Raw genomic sequence first — 24271 nt, 5'->3', positions numbered from 1 at the left:
GCCGGCTGGCTCCCACAACTGCAGAAATAATTTCAGGTCTCTCTGACTATCTGCATAATTTGCTATGAACTTAGTTTCTGATAAATCCCTATCTACCCACATGTTGGAGTAAAATAAGGAAAATATCTTCTGGGGGAGTTGTGACGCACCTAGTACTGGCCTGGCACATAGTAGGTGCTCAGTAAACATCCATTGTCTTTCATTCTTTCCTTTTCCTGGAGACGATGACCAAAAGACGTATTGGACTGAGTTAAATTTAGCATAAGTATCTCATCTGCCTGGAAGCCTCCCTTCCTTTCTTCCTGAGAATTGCCTGCTGCTTGCCACATATTTATTTTTGTCTGGGGTTTTAAATCCAACTGAATAAAAGGCATTGAAGGAAAGATGCTGCCTGGAGGAAATTATAGGAGAAACCACTTGTCCACCTCAGCTGCCCAAGAAGATGAGAAGGTGGAGAAATAAAACATCTCTATTTTCTGAAAGGTACACACAGGGGAAGAAAAATAAAGTTGTGTGAGGCCTATCTATAATAATTTTCAATTGGAGAGAGGTGCTGACCTGTAGCTGGCTAACATAATGGGAAAATTTGATTGTGCTGCGTCTGGAGAGGTCTAGAAAAGTTGTAGGTGGGTGGGGATGGAGAGGAGTGTTGCTTCGAGGGGCAGAGGTCGCTGTCACAGAGCAGTACATTGGGGTGAGTGACTGGACGTGGGTATGGCGGGCACAAATCGTTGTCACTGCAGGTTGGCTATGTCAGTGGGATGCTCCAGAGATGGCTCTGCAGGACTGAATTGCAGAGCATGAAGGGAAAGGCAGGAGGCCTAGGCCACATGCAGCATCAGGGTCGGGAGTCAGATGGACCTGGTTCTACTCCAAGTGGGACTTTCAGGCTCTGGGAGACCATGAGTCAACTTTCTTACGTCTCTGAACTGTGATACCCTTAGCCGAAAAAATGGAAATTCTAATGTCTACTTCAAATTAGTTTGATGTCAAATTTGATAAATCAAGTAAAATAGCTTATTTCCTGGAGCATGTAAAAACTCAAGGAATCATCCATTTTAGGGTTTGTTTATCAGAGGATCCTGGACTCTATATCCAGAAGCCAGGAGAGAACAGGAGTAAGTTGTCAATCTCATTGAGTAAGGTGTGTCTCCAGAGCATCTGGTTGCCTGGCGGACGAAGAACAGGTAAGGCTTCCTGGAGGGATTCTCTAGAGAATACGATGTTTATTATTGGACACTTGTCTGGGTGAAGCAAGCTTTTTTTCAAGCAAGGTGTAGCCTACCTACCAGGCAAAGGAGAGGAGTCTTGGTTTGCTAGCCCTGCAGGCCACATTTACAAACCCACCAGATGCTGGACATCAGGAAATTCAGCAAGGCAGTATTATGTATCGGAAAGAGCCTGAGTGTTGACGTCAGAAAGGCAGAAGTTTGGATCTGGCTCCCCATTTTTCAGTCTTAATTTAACACACTCATTGAGGCCAGCCCAGTCCATGGTAAGGGAGGGGGGCAGCAGATGCCGGATGGGGCATGTCGAGACTAACTGGAGCAGTCAATACTTCCATGATGATCACATTCTATTAGGGGAGGGCGATCTCTAAGCAAATGTATATAAAATGCCGCGCAAGTTCAGAGATAGAGGAATCACAGGAGATTATGGGGTGTGCCAAGCCCAGCTTAAGATGCCATATCCTAGAAAGTTTCCTAAAAGAGATAATGCCTGAAAATAGTCTTAAGGGATGAAGGGGATTTGAGATTGGGGGCGGGATGATTTAAGCAGTCAGAGGCCTTATCTTCTTGGAGACTCATTTTCCTGAATATGAAATAGAGATCACATCTATCAAATGGGGTCACAGGGGTGTTGACATTCTAGGGCTACGGAGATTCTGTTTCGCTGAACATCCGCAGTTGTGAGCATTAAATTAAAAGTGATGTGATAATTTGATAAATAAAAATAAAAAATAAAAATCAAGGCTTTTTTTATCCTTGGCGCAGGTAAATATTTTTTCCTATACTTATTACCCATTTGTGTTTTTGCTTTGTGAACTTCCTGCTCTTGCCCTTGGCACCTAAAAGCTCAAGCTTTGGATGTCATTGCAAGGCCTAGGACAGTGATACAGGACACGAACTAAAGATGAGGCAAAAAGGAGGAAGCACCAGTAGTCAAGAGTCAGATAATGAAGAGGCTTTCACATGCTGGACCAAGACATTTAGAGCTAAGTTTCTGTAGAACAGCTTATTGGTTCTGTTTTTCTGGGGAACTCTAACACAAGTGGGTAACATTTCACTTAACTGGGGTTCACGTTAGGGTTTTCTATCATCAAACTGATGAAAATGTTCATCTTTAAACACTGTTTCTTGTCTTGAAGACCTATGGAAATAGATAATGGGCTGGATTTAGTCCATGGGCCATAGTCTGGTGACCTGTATTCTAGACATCAGAATGTAGATAGGAATAAAATCAAGTCGTTCCCTTCTTCTTCCTCCCTCTGAACCCTTTCATCGGGCGGGTCTCCTGTGGACCCGTGCACAGCGCAGAGTTAATATTCTCTGTTAACTTGTTGCTTTCATCATCTTCTCTCAGAATGTTTGATTCTCAAGGGCAGGGACCAGGCTCCAAGCATCCCTTTATCCTCTTACTGGAAATAGCTCCTGGCCAAAGGTGGGTGCTCAAGGATTCTAAGGGAGACTACCACAGAAGAGTTGATCTTGCCTTCAGTAGGCAATGATGAACCACCAAGATTGTTTTGTCTGGTTTTGACAGATATCATGAATGGAGGATTCAGTACTATTTGTATCAGAGGAAATGGGGAAAGCGTGGAACAAGTTATCTAGAGAAGAGAGCAGTGATGGTTTAGGGGTAGTGGGAAGGATGGGTTAGGGGTATCAACCATTGTTGATAGGTGCCATATGTCACTCTAATGTTTCTGGTCTTAGGACTGGTGAGATGATCATGTCAATTATGACAAGTATTAAGCTCAAAGAAGTCATAAAATTGAGCTGTTTTGAGGGTAGAGTCAAGAGTTTAAAAAAAAAATGATTTTCAGGGCACCTGAGGGCTCACCTGAGTTGGGTTAATCATCTGACTCTTGTTTTTGACTCAGGTCATGATCTCAAGGTCATGGGATTGAGCCCCATGTTGGGCTCTGCGCTCAGTGGGGGGACTCTGCTTGAGATTCTCTCTTCCCCTTTCCCTCTTCACCCCACCCTGCTCTCTCTCTTTCAAAATAAATAGATGAATAAATCTTATTTTTTTTTAAATTTTAACTTCCAGTATAATTAACAATGTTATATTAGTTTTAGGTGCATGTAGTGATTCAACACCTCCATACATCACCTGGTACTCATCAGGACAAAAGTAATCCTTAATCCTCACTGCCCGTTTTACCCATCCTTCACCCATCTCCCCTCTGTAACCATTAGTTTGCTCTCTATAGCATTAAAAGGCTGTTTCTTCATTTGTTTCTTAAATTCCACATATGACTGAAATCACATGATATTTGCTTTCTCTTACTGACTTATTGCACTTAGTATTATACTTTTTAGCTCCATCTATATCATTACAAATGGCAAGATTTCATTCTTTTTTATGACTCAGTAATATCCCATTGTGCATACGTACCAAATCTTTATCAATTTATCTATCACTGGATACTTGGGGTGCTTCCAAAACGTGACTGTTGTGAATAATGCTGCTGTAAACATGAGGGTGCATGTATCCTTTTCAATTAGTTATTTTGTATATTTCTATTTTTTTTAATGTTTTTGTATTTGGGAGATAAATACCCAGTGGTGCAAATTACTGGATCATTGGATAGTTCTGTTTTTAACTTTTTGAGGAACTCTTGGTGGGAGTGCAAACTGGTGCAGCCATGTGGAAAAGAGCAGAATGAAAGGATGTGTTTGGATTTATTAATTAGAATAAGCTAAAAGAAGTTCACCTTAATAACTGGCGACCTTTCTTTTTAACACAATTAAGTATATCCCATGTAATGAATCTACACATGTATTTTCTTTTATTCCATTACTTATTGTCAGAAATGGTTGACTTTCACAGGCAGCTGGTTTATTTTCTGGATCGATTCCCACCTGAAAGGTATAGTGGAACACCCAAATCTTTCCCTCCAATCGGAAGCACCCCAACAGTGCCCCAGCCCGAGTCCCCATCTCTTCCAGAACTCCCTTTACACTTTGGGTCTGCATTACTTTCTTGATAACGGGCTAGAAAGGTCACCTTGCTAAATGTTCATTTCATTAGCAAACCGAGGCTTTGATTTTTTAATTAACTTGCCTAAAATCTCACAGGCTGTTGGTGGCAGAGCTAAGTAGAAAGATGCAAGTGTATATATCCAGTCTTTCAAAACCTGGCCATCCCAGTGTGTCTTCACCAAATGATGACTGTAGTAGCATTCATGTAAAGGAAATTATAATGAGTAGTCATTCCATTTGTCATGCACCATCACAAAGTAGGCTCATGCGATGATTTTTTTTCATGAGATTGTATATATATATATATATATATTTTTTTTAAGATGTAAAATATATATGTTTAATCACATCATATGCAAGGAGAAGGAAAAGGGGAACTGACATTTTTAACCACCTGTTTTATATCAGAAATTATGTTAAGAAAGTTAGAGGCATAATTTTATTCTTACAGCCACTCTGTGAATTAAACATTATTCCCGTTTCCAGAAGAAGTGAATGCTTAGCAGTGATAATTAACTTCCCCTAGGTCATACACTCACATATAATTGGACAAGCTAAGGTCTGTTATATCCCCAAAGCCCTCTGAGATCACAGCTTCTCCGAGGTATCCCTCAAGTGCTAACTAATCACCCTTCCTCTCAAGAGTCTGACGGAAGTCTTGAGAGAGGAGTTGCTGGCTTTGGCAGGTTCTCCTTTCATTTTTGAGGACTGTCCCATCTTCTGCAGATTTCTCACACGCCCCTTAGAGGGTGTGAATCTGCTGTTGCTTCTGTTGGTCTATAGCAAATGCAGATTTCCTTATAACTGGGATGATGCCCCAAGACTTTAAAATCCTTCTTATTCTTCAGTGACTTAATGTTCAGACTGGAAGATTTGTGGCTGCATCTGCTGTCTTTCAAAGGCTTTACGCCTGTCACTTTTTGTGACACCAAACTCTACACAAATTCTGGGGAGGTAATTCTCCTTCGTTTTTGCCACAATGCCTTCATCAGCGGCCTGTGTTGGAAGCCATGCCACGCCTCATCCTCCGAGCAGAGGAAGTTGGGAGATTATTTCAGCATTGCTGGCTTTTGAGGCAAGAAAGTTAGTCTCAGCCAGGGTAAACCATTACTGTCTCCTTATTCAAATGTTCTTCCCCATGATGTCCATTCGGGGCCACCTTCTTCCTGGTACATCCCAAGTACCTCATTTGGGTTCTGAAGTTTATATGTGGGTTTTTCAAAGAACCTCAGGCATAAATATTTCTGCCAGAGAGGAGGACATTATTTAATTTAATGAGTGTGAAATTAGTTTATGAATAGAAGAGTATTGAATTGCTGTTGCTCTTGAGGACCAAGATCCTGGTCATTTACATTCCTCCCCAAATGTTGCTCTGTAACACTTGACCGATGGGTTAAATCAGAGGCTTCCAATGTAATTTTGGAAGGGGGCTGATAGGTGAAATGAGAGATGGTGAATTCTTACAGAAAGACAGAATTGCCCCAGGAAATAGGCACTGCCCACTTTGGCATTCAGACTGTAAGTGGACATTTGATTGCTAAGGCTTGCGATTACAATTGACAGTGTGATGTATGAAACCCCAAACTGCAATAAATGGGGAGAATATTGCAGCTTGCTTGGTCACCTGCAGTTGGTACTGGGGCAAGAGGCCACCTGGGTCTTGGGGATGGTGAGGGGAGACACAGTAGTCACATGTTGAAACTGAGAAGGACAGGAGTTCTATTTCTTCTTCAACAATAGAAATTGACCCAAGAACTGCAAATAAACATCAGAGCCAAATCAGAAAGCATCAGAAAAAAAATACCCAAGTTGTTTATTTGTCAAATGTGATTCACAGAAACTTCAGGTTCCCAAGAAGTGCCTTGGGGATATTTGTAGGGTAGAGGGAATGCAGGCAGAAAGGGCCTCAAGTCACACTGCTGTCAACTGAGCAAGCAGCCACTATTGTGCTACTGGTGTCTAGTGGAGACTGAGAGGTTGATCATGAGACATCAGGGGACAGGGAAATGCAGTCAGAGCCACCCTTTATGAGCTGGATCTGGTCAGGCCCACCCAATCATAAGGTCACGTGGGCACACCAGCCAACAACCATCTTACGGAATGGTATAATTGGGATCAAGATTGAGCAGGCCCAGAGGGCAAAAGGAAGTTCCTAGAGAGGTGGCCCAGATCCCAATCACTTGCTCTATCATAGGAACACTTACACCTTGAGCTCTCACATCTATGGCTTCATTCATGTGTGCTTCCCTGCAACTAACAGAAGAGAGAACTATTCTGTCCTAGTTCATGGATGGGTCAACTCTGCATGTTTGTGTCTTAGGAAAATGGGTACTGTAGATGTTTGAAAGAGGCCCTGAAAGAAAATAGTGAGGAGGCCAGGCTGCATACAGCACATCAAATAGGCATAGGGGAAAACATGGCCCAAGTTATAGGCTTGGGCAAAATCCTAGCCAAGGAAAATGGTTTGGGCCGGTTGGGCAGAGGCCAAAAAGGAACATGATTTGAATATCAGAGACAAGGATATTCCAGAAAGAGGCAGGTGATGAGACTGTGGGTATGGGCACACTATTTGCTGTTTTCTTGTCCACTGGGCTGCATGCACTATAGAGGAGACACTCAAACATCAGGCAGACAGGACTCTTCCCTGGATGTCTACTCTGTCTTCTGTCCTCAGCTAGCCCAGCGTCCACTGCCTGCAAAATGAGCCTTAGGGCTGCTATTCATGGACCCAATAGCATAAGCTCCCTCTCACCAGGGCCAGCCTGGGTTTCACTGCTGACAGATCTGACCTGTCAGCTGCGGAGGCCGATTCTGAGCTCATGCTATGGCACTGTTCCTTGAGGAGCCTGCCAGCTACACTGGTGGGAGTTTGCTTCTGTGGGGGTCCTCATAGTCTGCAAAGGGGAGTGATTTGTCATTCCTGGAGCTGACAGGCGTTTACTTTCCCTGCCTCTGTGTCTCTGTCAATACCATAATCTGAGGTTTATAGAGGCCTGCATGATTTGCCTCCATCCGTGAGACCCATCTAACGTCATGGAGGTGCCCCAGTGGGGACATGATCATTGTAACCACTGGTCCTAATATCCTCTTCTTTGCTCATATTGGGCCAGCCTAATGAGATGAGGGGATGACTTACTAGCACTCACCTCATGCCTGCTTGAAGAAAGCACTGGCCTCTTGCTTTCCTCTCTTCCAGGATGCAGAATAAGGGCTAAAGCTATCTCAGGCTAATGACCATTCCTTCACAGTGATACCGATCTGCATGGCTGTGTGATTTGCTCTATCCATTCCACGCAATCTGTGGGAAAGGGCTGATAAAAAGGCATTTGGAAGGATCCAGGGTGCAGGTTTGATTCTCATTTGCAATACCAACTATACCTTGGCTGCAGGAACCTGAGATATTTTATCTTATCATTTTTTTTCTCTTTTCCACACACACACATATGAGTAGTCTATACAAATAGTACTTCTATTGTGAAAGATGATGTGCCAATGGTCATAACTTTGATAAATTGTGAAATGTCTCTCCCATCCCTCCTCAGTTCTATACACCCCCCCCCCCACCTCTCTGTACTTGCCAGCCTGCACGCTTGCTCCTAAGGAATTACTCAGTGAGGGGGGTTGACTTAATGTATTTGAACAGGCGTGTATCTGCAGTTAGAAAATCAGCTGCTGCTACTTTGTCCTGATGTGGAGCAGTAAAAGCTGGAGGCTGTGTGTATGACAGGAGAAGGGGAAGAGGAGGCTGTGTGCCATTATAGAGGGACTTCCTTCCTGCTAAAAATGAGGAGGCTCATCCCATGGCCTTGGGAAGTCTCCTCAGCCATTCCAGACATCTGTTTCCTAATCTGCACAGCAGGAGATTGGGCTGTCCTGATCTCTGAGGTCCTTTTGAGCCCTCACTTCCTTTGACCCTAGGATAGCAGAGTGTGCCGTTCACCTCCTCCCCAGACTCCAACTTTAAATTCATCACCTGCTATATAACAAGTGTCTGAGGTTTTGCAGTTCTGGGTACAGTGCAAAGAAGAGAGGCAGTGGGGAGCAATTAACTATTTACACTGAAATGCCATATCCATATCCATTAGTTTATTTGCTCCACACAACAGCTTGTAAGGTAGTCAGCTGCCCTCAGGCTCCAGATATGGCTGGTGTCACCACCTTGGGGCAAAAACACTGCTGTTTCTTAAATTCTTTGAGTTACTGCTCTAGGATCTATTTACCCTGATTTGCAGAAAAATTGGTGTCTTCCTCTTGAGGCCTCCCGTGCCCTCATTTGCGGAATGCTCTAAAATTCACAAAGCACGTTTCAATTTGTCTTCACCACATCCCTGTTGATGAGGTGCCCAAGGAAGAAGCCTTTACTTTTTTTTTCTTTCATTGGAATATAGACATTTTGGGGTCACAGATAACATTTGCTTCCTGAAATTGGGGAACATCAATTACTCTTGGAGAATTAGTGCTGATTCCTTCTACATACCAGCAAAACCTACCACCTACTGTTCTACTGAACCGAACATTTGGATTTTTTTTTTTTTTAACATTTGGATTTTTGATGCAATTTGAGTATACTTCACTCCTGTCTGGGTCCTTGAAGGATTACTCCTCCTAAATCTAGATTTATACTGAACTCTTGGTGCTCTCAAAGAGTGCTATTTAAGATTGAACAACTCAGACCTCAAGAAATGCCAGCAACTGTCCTGTCCCAGGCACTCAGCCTCCATCTTGTGGGTGGAAGGAAGAGCAGGGTGTTTCCCAAAGAAATAGGTCCTCCTGTTATTTCTAATTCTGGGTGAAAAAGCAGCCAGCATGTACCGGATGTGGGCAGAGAGTGAGAAGGGACCTTCTTTCTGTGAGCCAAGGAATGACTGTCTGGTTTCTGAAGGAGGGCATGGCTGGGGATGTCTCATCAGTGAAAGTTGGATGCCTCCTCCACTAGGAAGCCTGCCAGGTGTGAAATGAAATCCAGAGTTCCAGTTAACAGTCTGTGAGGTTCACAGACCACCTTGGGAGCCATCTTAGTCATCCTTTGCTTTATTCTTCTTTATTCCTGAAGCATGGAGTAAGGCCTGCTATCTCCCATACAATACTGAGATATTTGAGGCAGAAATTTAGGGAGAGATTTTGTTTAAGCTTAGAGCAAACTATGATACTTTCTGTTAAAGAAATTCTAGAGCAATGACAACTTGGAGCACGGAGAGCTAGAAAACGAAAAATCTGTAATCAGAGTCGGTTAGCCGAACCTACAAACAGTGTTTGGAAAGTAGGGATATTTGGGAAGAGGAAAACCCCAAGGGAAAGAGTGGATGTTCTGTCGATCTATAGTCATGGGGGTGGGAGTTCTTCTGATTTGAATATTAAAGGAAATATGTCTTTAATCTCTTCCCCAAGATAGTGAAGCAGAATGAACCAATAATATCTTTGAGTTAGGAATAATAACAATGTTTATTATTATGTGCCATATATATTGTTTTACATTTATTAGCTCACTTAATCATCATTACAGTCTTATGGGGAAACTGAGGCACCAAGAAATCAAATGACTTACTGGGAGTTGCAGGTGATCAAGGTGGGAGTCAATCCCATATGTCACTGTTTTGTCCTTTTAGAGATGAGGGGTCTGGGTTCCTAATCTGTTTGTTAAATTCCTGGGTGTGAGCTGAGATTCATTAGCTGGTGATGCCTTCAGATCTGTGCCTTTCTCTTCCCTTTGGTGGAGAAAGTGGGTGAAACCCAGACCTCCTGGTGCCATCCTACGTCTGCCTCACTTTTATTTTTTTTTTTAATGTAAAACCTAAATTTATTTATTTATTTATTTATTTATTTAAATTTTTTATTGGAGTTCAATTTTTCTGTCTGTCTTGTCTAAATGCTAGTCCCTGTTGCCTCCTCAGACCATGGGATTCAACTCGTACACATGCACACATACATGCATGCACGTGTGTTCCTCTGCACACATGCACACACTAACACACATACATACACATACACACATGCCTACACATAGGTGTACATATGCACACACATGTGCCCACACATACACATATATGCCTGCAGTAGACTTGTTCATGCACACACATACACGCACACACATAAACATAAGCATTCACACATGTGTCCATACGTACATACATGCCCACACATAGACATATACATGCACACACATGCCCAGGCATACACATATGCACACACAGAGACGTATGCATGCACAAACATACACAAACACAAGGCTCATGCATGTACACACACATGCACACACATATACACATGCACACACATATACACATATGCATCTATACATACACATGCATCTCCTTTGTTGCTAAAATATCACTACTCAGCAGTGACAGGGAAGTCAGGCTGATTCACACTGTGGCTGATTTTGTTGGTTTTAGAGGATTTTGAAAGGTTTGAAAGGATATTGTTGGTGACAAATAGACATTTTAAAAATGTCAAGTCACTCTCAAAATGGACGCTCCTCCCTTAATAGACTCATGCTGATCACTTAAATGCTACAACGCCTCCCACAGATAGGCGCCCAGCTCCTGCTCTAGACATTTCAAAAGGCTGAGATGGGCTGACATCTCCCACAGAGACAATACTCCAGTGACAGAGCTCTCACGTAAATTATATGGAATTAGGTGACGGGCAGAGGGGGAGACTTTATTACTCAGAACTAAAACAATCTACCGAACAAATTGCAGGACTGGTGTGGCATGGGGACCAGGCAGATGTGGATTTGGGCCTCAGTTCTGTGCTTGCTGTGTGGCCTTCATCTCTGACTTGGAGTTTTCTCACCTGAGGCACGTGGGGTCAAACCCCTGCTTTGTGTGGATGGTGTGGAGGTTGGCAGTGCTAACCGTGGAGTCTCACCCGGTGCAGAGGACATCACTGGAACTCAAAAAAGGGCAGCCAAAGTTACTACTATTTTCATTTTTAAAAATTAAATAAAATGAGAGAGTCCTAACTCTGGGAAACAAAGGATTGAGGAACGGGAGGTGGGCAGGGGGACGGGGTAACTGGGTGATGGGCACTGAGGAGGGCACTTGACTGGATGAGCACTGGGTGTTATACTCTATGTTGGCAAATTGAACTTAAATAAAAACAAATGAAAAGGAATTTTAAAAATTAAATAAAATGATAAGCATGCTTATCAGACAGCTATTTGCTGAGTATGTTAGGACTGAGGAAGACCCCTGGCATCTCATAAAAGCCCTCCTGATCCTTCCCAGATTTTAATCCAACAAGCAGTCACTGAGCACTCATGATTTCAGGAGATATTACCTGAGTTCCTTCTTCCAAGCAGCATGGAGGGAGTGGAGGATGCCCCCATTACAAGAGGAGACCCCTATCCCTTGCCTCCATGCTGGTGTGTGGCGGAACAATATATGATCCTCTGGTCTTCAGAATCTCTCTGGGCACTGAGTGGCCCAGCAGTCCTCGTGGGAACACCAGAGCTTGGTTGGACTGCCCCTTCTCCCGTTGGTTCTAGAGGAGGAATGTTGAGAGCATAGGACTCACACAGTTTGAGTCTGGGACAGGGATTCTCAACCCCGGCTGCATATAAGGATTATTTGGGGAATCTTTAAAACCACCAAAGCCCAGGCTACACCCCAGATCAAGTCAGTCTGACTGTCTGGAGATGGCTCTGGAGCGGCACGGTTTGCAAAGCTCCTGCTTCGTTCCTGTGCTCCCAAGCTTGACAGCTGTGGGTCTGGGACCTTCGCAAACTCCACGTGACACCATCCAGGCCCCATCTCTGTTTCCCAACTGGCATCATCATGAAAATTGCCTAAGGTGTTTGCTTAAAAAACACTGATTTCAGGATCCTTCCCTGGAGATTATGATCCTTCCCTTCTACGGTGGCAGCTGAGACTGAGGTTTTAATGCTTTGAAGTGAGAGGATTCTTGTGTTGTACTGGGAGGCAACTTTCAATTGATGACTCTGACTCCATTTTAACAGCAGATGCTCTTCGTGGTGACAGTGAGTTGCTCTTACTGACAGTTTACTCAGTGGCTTAAATAATAGGATCATGTATCATCTTTTCCAGAAAGGGTCTTGGTCATCACCTTGTCCTGTACTCTTATTTTATACGTGAGGATTCTGAGGCTCAGAAAGGAGTGACTCCTCCAAGGTCACATACAAATTAGCTCTAGAGGAGTCAGAGAAGCCAGGTTTCTGTCTCCCTCCTGCCCCTCCTCCTCTGCGACAGAGCCAGCTCTACAAACTTAAAATCATCAAGCAGCCAGAGTAGCCAGCAAGCAGGCTACTCCTGCACCTCCAAGCAGGCAGCCCAAACTACTTTTCCTTTAATATATCCCTATGACAAGGTGGTTGGTGCTGAACAACATCCCTGGAGCAGCATAAAGCAACACTCCCCCAGGGCCACACCCGCTGGATGAGGCTAATCCATTTTAGGCGGACAGCTACCCTCTGCTCAAGCACCCGGAAACCTTCATCTTCATTATTAACTCATTAATCACCTAACCAGCCGTGTCACCCTCAAGCCCCAAGGAAAGCCAACCCGGTAGGTAAGGCTGGTGTTGGCTCCCATGCACTGTAATCAATTCATTTGGGGGCAGTGTCGTGGCTCATTATTAGGACTGGAACTTAGAGGTTTTCTGCCCCGATACCAAGTGAAATCCTTGCAGGTGCTCCACGAGGGAGGAAAGTTCAGGATAGTTAGTGTTCTTCAGCGGAGGAGGAAGGAAGAGAAGACAGCATGGGGTGAGGGCCTCGGGTGAGGCCTATGGCAAGATTCCTCCATTGAATCAGTGATAAAGCATTCACGTGTCAGATCTGATGTCTCTAGCTTTGAGACCCTGGAAAAGTCACTTTCCATCTCTGAGCCTCAGCCTCCACATTTTGGAAAATTGACCTAAATTACACGAACCTTCTCACGAGGATGAGTCAGCCAGTGAGGTGAAAGCCCTGAGATCTGTCTTATGCAGAGCGGCCTGTCATCAGGCTAGACCAGGACAGGTCTACCTCTATGCAGACTTGTAACTCAGTACTCTCCAAGCTGATATTTCTTGAAAATATGCCTAAAATTCATGAAGCGACAGAACTGCATAATAATAGCAATTATTAAGCAGTATTAGGAAAAGGCTGAGTCTTGCAGAGAGGAAAGTTGGAGAAAGAGGCCGACCTACCAGTGTAGGACTCTGGTTCTTTGGTGCAGCCACAACAGACATGCTTCCCCCTTGCAGAGCAAGTTCTAGGAGGACCCGGTTTTATTCTCCCTGGAAGCCTATTTACTGCCCATCTGAGGTTTCAAGCTCTCTGGGGAGGGTTCACTCTCCATTGGCCCCTAAATGTCTTATCAAAACACTTTTCCCAGAGCAGTTTGATAAACAACCTTTAACTCACATTTCCAGTGATAGATTGCTACCAGGCACTGACTGGCTGGCTCAGCCCCAAATAAGATTCCAGAATACTCAGCCAGTATAATTCTATCCTTCCACTTGCATTCTAACACTGAGGAGGAGAGACACACGGGGCTCCTCATCACTCCCCAGACACGGCAGGATTCCATTTCACAAGTGTGTGTGCCTACGTTGTTCCCTGCCCACTTCTCTGGGTGAACTTTATGATTATCCAACTTGTGACAACCCGGCCCAGACATCTTTTCCTCTGAATCTCTCTCAAACTCTCTTCTCTTCCCAGGAGCTCTTGCCTTCCCCCAGACTCTCTGGTACCCCTTCACACTCCCACTGCAGTGCACACCACGTTGGTGTCAAGAAGTCCTGAATTACCTGCTGTCTTCCCTGATCTGTGTGCCGTTTGCCAGCAGCTTCCCAAACTTCTCGCCTCTGTGCAGTGCAGCATCTGCACACAGTGTGTCCAAAATTGTATGCTTTAGTAGTGGATAAATGTGTGCACGCATGTGTGGGCCAGTGTACTTTGTTTTTCAGGGATTTTTTTTTTAATTTAAGTCTTTGTATTATTGTCTAATTTTTCTGGTATGTAGCAATTAGTTAAAATGATTTTTTCCTTTGGAGTGGTCTTTTTTTTTCCGTTTTGAGGAACTCTTATTTTGTGTGTTGAGATCAAAGCTTCATAAGGACAAAAACCTAAACTCCTCAAAAGCATAACCAGACTTATGTGTGGGTAGCACAGGGTGATTAATATTCTTTTTTTTAAAGAATATTTTATTTATTTATTCATGAGAGACACACAGAGAGAGAGAGGCACAGACACAGGCAGAGGGAGAAAGCAGGCTCCCTGCCCTGCATGGAGCCTGACATGGGACTTGATCCTGGGTCTCCAGGACCACACCCTAGGCTGAAGGCGGTGCTAAGCCTCTGAGCCACCTGGGCTGCCCAATATTCTGTTTATATGGAGCAAAGCTTTTTGGCCATGTAGACTAGGACCCAGGCACACATCCTAGACCTCTCCACAATTCTTTCTCCCCCTTCCTCCAATATCTATTTATTGCCATTGATATAAGTAAAGTACTCTGTTTTTGAATAGGAGAAGAAGAAATTTGGGTTAGGGAGAAAAAAGGCAAAGGTAGGTCAAGAGGAGGATGGAGTGTCTCTACATTCGTTTATGGGTCCTCCCACAATAAATTATAATTGTTTTTCTGTTCTAATTGTCCCCGTTTTAAATTATACACAACTTGATGGTAGCAATTTTCTTACTTCTGTATTATCAATGTCGGTAACAGTAACATGGCATGTATTTAAGAAATAGTAATTAAATAAAAGAAAGATTTACTTTTTTCCTAGTGTTTATTTTTCACATGCTTAATGTCAACATTATGTGTGATCGGGTTGGGACAGCATAGTCCATAGATCTTTCTAGAGTCGAATGGTGATTTGTTTATGGCTAATTCATGATAATCATTTATACACAGAGGAAGCCTGTCAGGAGGAAGGGCAGCCAGCATTTGCAGACAAGTTTTCAGAATCATGTACCTCTTCATATGTTAATTCCATGCTCTGTCATAGTGACCTTGGCATTCATTTATTTTAGTCACCCAGCATCCTTGGTTCTAGTGACAGTTACTATTTGTATTCTATCCGTTTGGTTGGGGCTGAATTCCCAGCTCTTGGGACCAAGCACAGCGGGGCATTACTTTTCCTTGGACTTTGTGAGACTCAAGAATGGGCACATAATGCAATCAAAGGCAACAGAATTTCAGATAATAGTCCTGTTCCTGATCAAGCCATGCCTGAAAAAGTATTTTGGAATATTTAGTTACGTGAGGTAGTTCTTTCAATCATTTCAGGATTTCTGCCATTCACAACTGGAAAAGTCCTAAGTAAAATACACATCAACCTCCTAATTATCATAGTGACTTTTCCTATGTCTCAGCAATGCCTTGGGTAAGGAACATAAGGATCTGGGCTGTTGTAATGAAGTCTTCATTATGAATTAATACATTGCTATTCTGGTAATTTAGTCAATGTCAGGCTATTACTCATGTTTGAGTGTCTCTGAGTAGGAGAATATTTTTGAGAATATTTTGAGAATATTGTTCTTCTGGATCTGCAAGGCTATGGCCCAGAACCTGGACTACAGTAAACCTGTCAAAGGAGTCTTTCTCTTGTAACAGTATCTCTCATGTATATCCATAAAACCTGCAAATATATATGTGCATATATATACATATATGCATATGTATGCGTGTGTGGTAGTTGGTCTTCTGTGCAGTTGACTCATTATTTTAGACTTAACTTTGCAATAAGTGTCATCTATATTTGTATGAAAGTTTTAAGGACGTTATTTGTAAAGCCTGACTTCTGGTTCATAAAGTCTAGTGCTTCGATCTCTTTGACTAGGCCCTGGAAGCTGCCTCCATGGGCAGCCGGGTGAGTATGGCCTCTATGACTGAAACCTATCACTCCCTTGGACCACCCCAAGGGGCTGGCAGGTCATCAAGGTGCTCTGCTGAACCTGGGTGATTTTTACACCTTGTGTAAAAGCGACATGAGTTGCAAATCTTACAGATTAAAGATGTGTGTTTTCAGACTCCTTTATACCCAAGGAATCAGTTTCATGTTTAGTTCCTTCCGAATCGTCGATGAGCAGTCATATTGATAGAAAAATGTTCTATAAGTTGAGTTTTCTTGACATTACAACATCCGTATGAATGATAAAAAATCATCTGAGTTTCCCAGGGAGGGTCTTTATCATGCCAAGGATCCAGATGTATTATTTGCAAACCTGGAGCAGGATGACTAGATTTTTTTTCTCTTTCAACACGACTGTTTGGCACTATAAGAACTGTCCCAGAAGCACAGAAATGAGATGGTCAGGCTCCCCCCCACACATCTCTTCTTACTCCAAAAGGCCTTGTGGGTGGACCTTTTCCATTATTTAAATTTCTTCATTGACTCCAACTGAGCCCAGAAACTGTCAAGTTGAAATACTATGAGCAAAACTGGTCTCACGCTTTCCTCTAGTTTAATGGAACATTTCAGAACTTTAAGATTTGTACCTATTTGTAGAATAGTTGAAGATTTGTAACCAACCCAGAAAGTTCAAATATGTCCTTTGGGCTTGGATTTTCAATGTAGATGTTGCTACTGAGCTCAAACTGATAGTCTTTGAACCAATGAAAATTTTATTGTCAACACTTTCACCATTTTAAAAAAGCGCATATTTGACAACTCTTGTGGCCAGACACTGTGCTCGACTCCTCAAAGATGAATGAGCCAAGGTCCCTGGTCTCATGATACTGAGGCCGTACAGAAATTAGTTTCATATGAGGCAGAGTGAAATGAGTGTTAAAATTGACACATGCCAAGAGTGTGGGAGCTCAGGAGCAGAGGTGTAAAATCTGCTTGGTAAAATCAAGGGAGGCTTCTCCAAGGATGTGTGTGTGTGTGTGTGTGTGTGTGTGTGTGTGTGAAGTCTTAAAGGGTTTCAGACAATAGGGAGAGTAAGGAAAACTAAAACTGTATGGAATGCCAGGAACAAGGGTTGAGGATACGCTTCTCCAGGTTCATATCTTCTATTCTCAACACTGCTGACGCCAGCAGACATCCCTCCCCCATATACCTGATCTCAAATGCATGTGTACTTTGTACTCCAGTCGTTTGGAATTGCTTTTACTGCCTCAAAGGCATCAAGTTCTCTCCTGTTCTCAGGTCTTTGTTCCATCCCCTTGGGGTGCTCTTCCTCTCCTCTCCCTTTTCGCCTGGCTAATTTCCAATCATGCTTCACAGCCCAGTTGACATCCCTAATAAATGGGGATTTCTCAGACTTGCAACTGCTGCCCCTCATACATGCTTCTGCAGGACCACCTCCCCTCACAGAGACACCGACAGTTCTCTATTGTAACTGCTTATTTCATTGTCTGCATCGCTGTCGGCTAGACTGCATGTTCTGGAGACATGGATAGATCTGTTTTTTCACTGGTATGTCTCCACCACCTAGATAGGACCTTGCACAGATGGATTAATGAATGAATGAATTTATTGAGTCTCAACACTATAGTAGGCACTTGGCATGTACTGCAGTTAGGGGAGGCCCTGTCACAGCCCCTCCCCTGAACAGGCTCCTTGTCTTTATACAGAACGAATTACAGTTCACAGAGGTTTTAAATGGTAGAGCTTTGGGTGGAACCCACTCCTGACCTCAGATTCAAGTTCTTGACTCCACTTCAGCTGCCCCTGTGTTGATACCTATTTGGGATTCATTTAGAAAGAGAGCCTACAGTGGGGCTGGGCTGGCCTTGATTTGAGTAGTGAAGGGTCCTGAAGATCTCATTGCCAGAGTCAAAGCTCTGTGAAATGGTATTTAGGTTAAGAACCATGTTTCAAATAATTGTTTCCTGATTCATCTGGAGAGACGAATAGTCTTTGGCTTTAGAAAATGCATTGAAACATTTCATCCCTATTTGTGTATTAAAATATAGACCTCAAAAAATACCTTAGGGAATAATGCAAGTTTAGCTCTTGATTCGCTGGTGGTTTCTTCTCTGGCTTTGATGAGGAGGACTCTAGCATTGCAGTGAGCAGTTAGGGGATTCGAGTTCTAGTCTCAGTCTGACCCACAGCACTTGAGTGATGACTTTTGGGAAAGGACCCCCTTCCTCAGCCCCTCAAGAATCAATTTTCATTGATCTACAGCTGCTATGGAAACATCATAGTCTTTGCCAGTGTTTGGCATACTACATAACCCAACTCTGCCCAGTGAGACATAAAAGGGAGTGTGTGAGGGGCTTCTTTTTCAGAAATCAGATCCTAAAGAGAGAAAACATTTTGCCCCTTCTCTCTTTTTCCTGAGAGGGAGATCATTGAAAGGATGTGCCTGGAGCTGAAGTTTTTTCTGTGACCCTAAGGCAATAAACAAAGGAAAATGAAAGATCTTCGAGTCAGTGAGGTTAGCTGACCAGAAAGTTTAGAAGAGACTGAGTGTTTGCTGGGCCCCTTAAGCTTCAGAACAGAAGCTCTGGTCTTGGGATTCCATGAGGTAATTTGATGTCTTTATTGCTCAGAGCCCCTCTATATTGGGGTTTCCACTACCTGCAGACAAAGCATCTGTAATGGATACGTATGGAATCCATTAGGTTACAGCTTTTACATTATAACAAAGGCAAAAACAAATAGACCCAAATTATCTGATTGGAGTAGGTCAATGATCATTCTAGGCTTGTCTTGATTTGTCCATCTGTCAAATGGGGTAAACATAATTAACCTGGAGAAATGCCAGCAAGGAAATGCATAATGGTGTTATCTTTTCAGATATAAAGGTGGTTTGTAAATCAATGTACTTGATCTATGACCGGTTCTGTGTAGATCCTCCTTGAAATTCATCCTTCTAGACACAATGTCAAGCAGAGAAAAGAGCAAGGCCTTCAGAGCAAGGCCCTCCCAGGGTTTGTATACCAGCTCTTCTGCTGAATATGTGGCATGGCCTTAACATTGTTACATCAGTGTGTTCCCCATAAAGTGACTACTTAGTTTGGGAAACATCTCATTACAGGTAGAGGGTAACGTGTTATTCTTTCAGCGTAGCTTTCTTCTCCAGGAGGAGTCTGCACTGTTAGTGATAACACACTTCGTCCTGCCTCATCTTCAAGAGTTGATTTGGTTCCTCCTGTCCCCTTAGCCTCTCACATCCAGTCTATTGCAGAGCTGACCATTATTTTTGTATTTGTTCTCAGAAAAGACTTTGGTTGCAGCACTGAGTAAGTGGAGGGCAATAGTGCAAGGGGAGGCCGGCAAGGTTAAGCTGAAGCTGAGGGGTGAGGGGGCTTTAAGGAAAGCTAAATCCTTGTAGTTTTATGCTGCATGTGCAGCAGAGATGGGGAAGAGACTCCAGCAGCAGGAGGGGAAACAGAAAGCTTGGATGGAAGAAAAGCCATCCTGAGGACACCTGGTACATCTACTCTCTCCTCGTTTTAGTGATGCCACTAATCAGTGTGCTGCATCACATAAAGCTTTTGTGGTTAGGGAGTAGGTCACAGAACTAAAAATCTAAAGAAAATTCCAATGTTTCTTTTGGGTGTTCTGAAAACATAAGAATTTGTGTGTGGTGGGGCAGTGGTAAAGGTAACCAATTAGGGCAAGACAGGGATTTTTGGAAAGCCTTCCCTTTTCTAAGGTACTTACCATCTTCATTCCAGGATATATAAGACCTCTAGTGTAGATCCATTGGATTTTATTACTGGAGATAACAATTAGAGGTCAGAAATCTAGGATCCCATCTATCCATTAAACAATAGAGATCGTAAAGATATGAGGGTTAATATCAATTGTGCCCTTTTTTTATAGAGGAAAAATGGATCCCCAGCATGAGAAGTTATTGCCCAGGGTTAAATAGAGCCCTGTTATGCTTATTTCATTGGAAAATAGTGGAAAAGAAAATATAAGGCAAAATGCCAATGAATGTTGGTTTATTTATTATGAAGATTTCCCTCTACCCTCTTTCTTACAGCTTTATTGAGTCTCTATTATTTGTGGGCACCATAATAGATTCTGGAACTATAGAAACCTGGATGGTAAGAGGCCCCCAGAAATACATTCACAGAACTATCCCTTTATGATTAATGATTTTGTAGTGGTTCCTTGGAATATGACAGACATATTTTCAAATGATGTCAAACTCCCACCTCCCCCTGCAGCTGCCAAATGATGAAAAATGTCACATGAAAAACAGGTGGATAGGACTATATGAAAAAAATCACCACTTGTGACTATTTGGCTTTGGTCCCTTATAGGGAATTCCAGTGTTAAGGAGCTAGATTGGGTCCAAAGGAATACCTGGGAACTGCATGTGGCCCAAAGCACCTTGCCAATGAAAGGGATCCTTTGTTGCTTAGACCACAGAGGTCTCTATAAGAGCTGTACATTCCCCCAGGGCTGTTTCCTTCTAGATATCTCACAGGTGAGTGAATCTTCTTCTCCTGGTCCCTGATATTACAGCAGCTCCCAGTATGGGGAGGAGGAAAAGATACATTCTAAAGGAACCAAAGACTTTCCATAGGAAAGACCATACCACACTGATGTGAGAACCTTCACCTAACTCTTGCTCCTCACTCCAAAAGTACATTCTCTTGTTCTACCTCCAAGACCCAGCCAAACACTCCTATTCTCCAACTTGGCATCCTAATAACATCTTCATCTTTATCCATATCTAAAGCTCCTTCTCTTGTATATGTGGGGTAAAGGGTGTTGGATCTTTTCTGGGGACCGCTGTCACTAACCCTATCAAGGAGATCATCTCTGGTTGTAGAGTAACTTAAATGATCCTGCTAACTGCACTTGTAGTTGGAGTTTTGGGATATGCTCTCTGTGATGATTCATTTAGTTGTATTTTCATGCAGGATTTATTTATTTGGCCACTTCACTCATCCAAAAACAATTTGTTAAATCTTACTGTGTGCCAGGCATATCTAAGAAAGGCAGTTTGTCCTTCTTGCATCCATCTTGGAGCAGTGGGTGCTAAGATGGAGACTGGATTCCAGTGACAGAGACACCTAGTATGTAAGAAAATATCTATCTATCTTTCATTAAGTCAAATATATTATGGATTGTAATTTGTACCACTGTTTTATGGGCCACTGAGAAAGAAATATGATGCCAAGAAAACCCAGAAGTGCTGGAGTGGACACTGATGATCCCTCCTGCCACCTGATGTCCCACAGTTGTAGTGGTCATACCCACATTTGTCAGAGGTCTGCATCCCATGTGCACCAGGATGACTTTTTAAAAAAAAATCTGTTTGGCTTCTTAGATGCCACAAGAGCTCTGAGCCCAGACCACGGACATAACCCTGAAGTTGGGGGAGTTAATGACGTCGGGGGGGGTGGGCATCAGCATTTAGTGTCTCAAGCCAGGGAACTCCTCAAGGGAACACACCCAAGACTTACCACCAATTATAAGATACATCCTGACTTCAAAGATTTTAAAACACAAAATAAAATCATCTCAGAAATGATGAGTATGGTAATGGTGTTAGCGATTGGGGCTAAGGAGAAAAATTTAGCAAGTGAATCTTATGCAGGATATCTAGAAAGCCTCACTGAGAGAAGACTTTCAAGAAAAGACTGGAAGGCAGCAAGACTTTTGGATATTTGAAGGAGATGCATTAAGGAAGAGGGTGCAAGCCATGCAAAGGTGCTGAGGAAAAGGTGTGCTTTGCCTATTCTAGGGACAAGGAGAGGGCCAGGGCATCTGGAATGTGTAAAAGAAAAGACAGAAAAATATAAAATGAAGTCAGACAGCAAACTGGAGTCGGCTTGTAGAGAAGTTTTGACTATTTTAAGGATTTTGCTCTAACTCTGGATGAGATGGGAAACTGTTTGGGGATTGCCAGCAGAAGAGTGGTATGAACTGATGTAGGTCTTAACGAGGTCTCCTGGCTGGGTTGAGATAGGCTAAGGGGGTAAGAGTGGAAACAGAGAGAACAATTAAGAGATCAGGGAAGGGGTGATGGTCGCCTGGACCAGTGTGGCACCAGGGGAGGTGGTGAGGGGTGGTCAGAGTACGGATATATGTTCAAGATAGAGCAAGAAGTATTTCTCATAGAGTGTATGTGGGAAATGAAAGAAAGAGGAGTCAGGGATGACTCCAAAGTCACTATTTTTGTTATATTTCTATATTTTCTTCAAGTTGGGTCACATGACCCTCCCCCTCCATACACTCTTATATGGGCTTCCAGAACATTCTGTGCTTCTCTAGATTACAGATCACAGAGCTTCCATCTGTCTCAGTTTCCTTATCTGTTGAATAGAGAGGGTACTAGTAATGCAAACCTCATGGGATTTTTGTGAGAATAAAAATAGATCCTATCTATAAGGCAGATCTTATAGGCACTTTTTAATGTGGGCTTCAGTGTCACTTCAGTAAATGTTAGCTATTATTCCTATTATTATTTCTATGTACAAAACTATTTATGGTGCATGTCTCTGAGTGCCAAGTGTGGGACAGGTGGGCTCCAGCCATCTGCTCCTACCACGCTGGCCTCTTCCCACCCACTTCCTGGTAAGCACACTTGGCAAGGGAGGAGGAAGGATAGGACTGGTGAGAACCCAAGAGAAACACTGAGTGCCCTTGGACCTGGAGGAGAGGTCTCCTGCCATATAGGTAGGAGCCCTATAGTTCCTCTCTCTTGCTTTTTCTCTCTCTTGTGCCCTCAAGGAAAGTAAGCAGACCGAGGCAGGGCCTGTTTCCTCAGGCCAGGTCTGGCAAAGGTGTTCTCTCTTCCTGGTCCCTTGTATATGAAGGAAAGGGAGGGCGGGATTCAAAACCTATTGTTAACTCACCATCTCTCTTTGGCTGTCTGGCTCTAATACCAGTTTTGAAAAATTGTCTGAAGGATGCAGCCTAGGCACATTCTAGATGTTGATCTTCCCAAACAGTCCCCCTTCGGCATACTTCAGGGCCTCTGCCTACCTAGGCTCTCTTGTCTTCCCTAGGGTCTTGCTAAAAAGCTCACCTCACTCTTCTGTGTCCATTCAGAAAACTCAAAATAAACCAGAGTACTTTCTTTGCAACATACAGAAGGGGTAAACATGGGCTTCTTTGTCAAACATGGTCAAAGTTTATTCACTTTGGTTGTGTTCTTCCCATCCCTACTCTTGTTCCTCCTCCATCCTTTGTTTTACTCCTTTAAGCAACTGGATTTTTATCCTAGAGAGAAAAGGTAGGTTCCATCTGAGCTTCAGATGAGTTCAGCCATGCTTTACTTCTTAAATGGAAAGACCATGGAGACAGGAGGGTTTTGGAAAGTCTTAGAAGATCAGTAGGCAAAGGGACAAATGACACAGAAGGAGCTTGGAGGCAAAGTGGCTCTGCCCTTGGGTATGAGGCTACATTAATGACCCCAGTTCCATAGTGATAGGAAGTCAAGGAAGGCACACTGGCTGATTTGTAGCTGAAAGATGCTGGCTCTGCCTGGGTGGCTGTCATGGCAGCCTGGAGGAGGCTCTCATGTGGGAGACGGCAGGGAAGTCATGGCTGTCATGGCAGGGAAGTCTAGTAAAGTCTGAGTAAGTTAGTTATGGAATGTGTGGGGAATTTTATTCAATAATCCACCATTTAAAAGCCTCTGTATTGTGTGCTGAGGGGGCTTCTTGATGAGAAGGACACAGCCCATTCGGCTTTCTCCAGAAATCATTTCCCATGCAAGAGATGAGATAAGACGTATCTTTGTGCAGATCCATCCTGAGTATCCCTCCGATTTCCCCCAGATTGGGTTGTAGCAGCTCTAGGTGTGGCCCAGCAGAAGCATTGTCCTAGGGATATAAGCTTGGGGCCTTTGTTCATACTGGAGATATGTCCCAGATTTTCAAGAGTGAGCCCCAGACTGGAGTGAATGCTGGTGATCACTCTGATTAGGAGTAGGGTGAAATTGCCAAAGACCTCTCTGCCCCACGGAGGTCTCACTCCCCCTTGCTTCCCTTTGTTCCCACCTCATTCACATTTCTCTCTTTGCTTTCCCCAGGTCTTTTTCCAGAACACTCCATCAGCATAGGGGCAGTAGAAGTCCTGAGGGATGAAGGCCTACCTATGATCCTGGGCTTTAGTTTCCTTACATATAAAATACGGTAGTGGAAGGCTTGGAGTGAAGAAGTGTTCAGATCTCTCCCTGCCTTTACATGTTGTGA

General features: G+C 43.4%; 1 long non-coding RNA gene across 1 annotated transcript in view; it reads left to right on the top strand.

Moving 5' to 3' along the window:
* Positions 1–298: 298 nt before the first annotated feature.
* LOC140595039 (uncharacterized) overlaps positions 299–24271 on the top strand; it is a 64565-nt gene continuing 40592 nt past the window's right edge. Inside the window, exon 1 of the long non-coding RNA XR_011996437.1 lies at positions 299–483. This is a non-coding gene — a long non-coding RNA (uncharacterized lncRNA). The remainder of the gene's footprint in view (positions 484–24271) is intronic.

This window comes from Vulpes vulpes, chromosome 13 (genome assembly GCF_048418805.1).
Source record: "Vulpes vulpes isolate BD-2025 chromosome 13, VulVul3, whole genome shotgun sequence".
NCBI classification, from domain to species: Eukaryota; Metazoa; Chordata; class Mammalia; order Carnivora; family Canidae; genus Vulpes; species Vulpes vulpes.
This window is presented reverse-complemented; position numbering and strand designations above follow the sequence as displayed.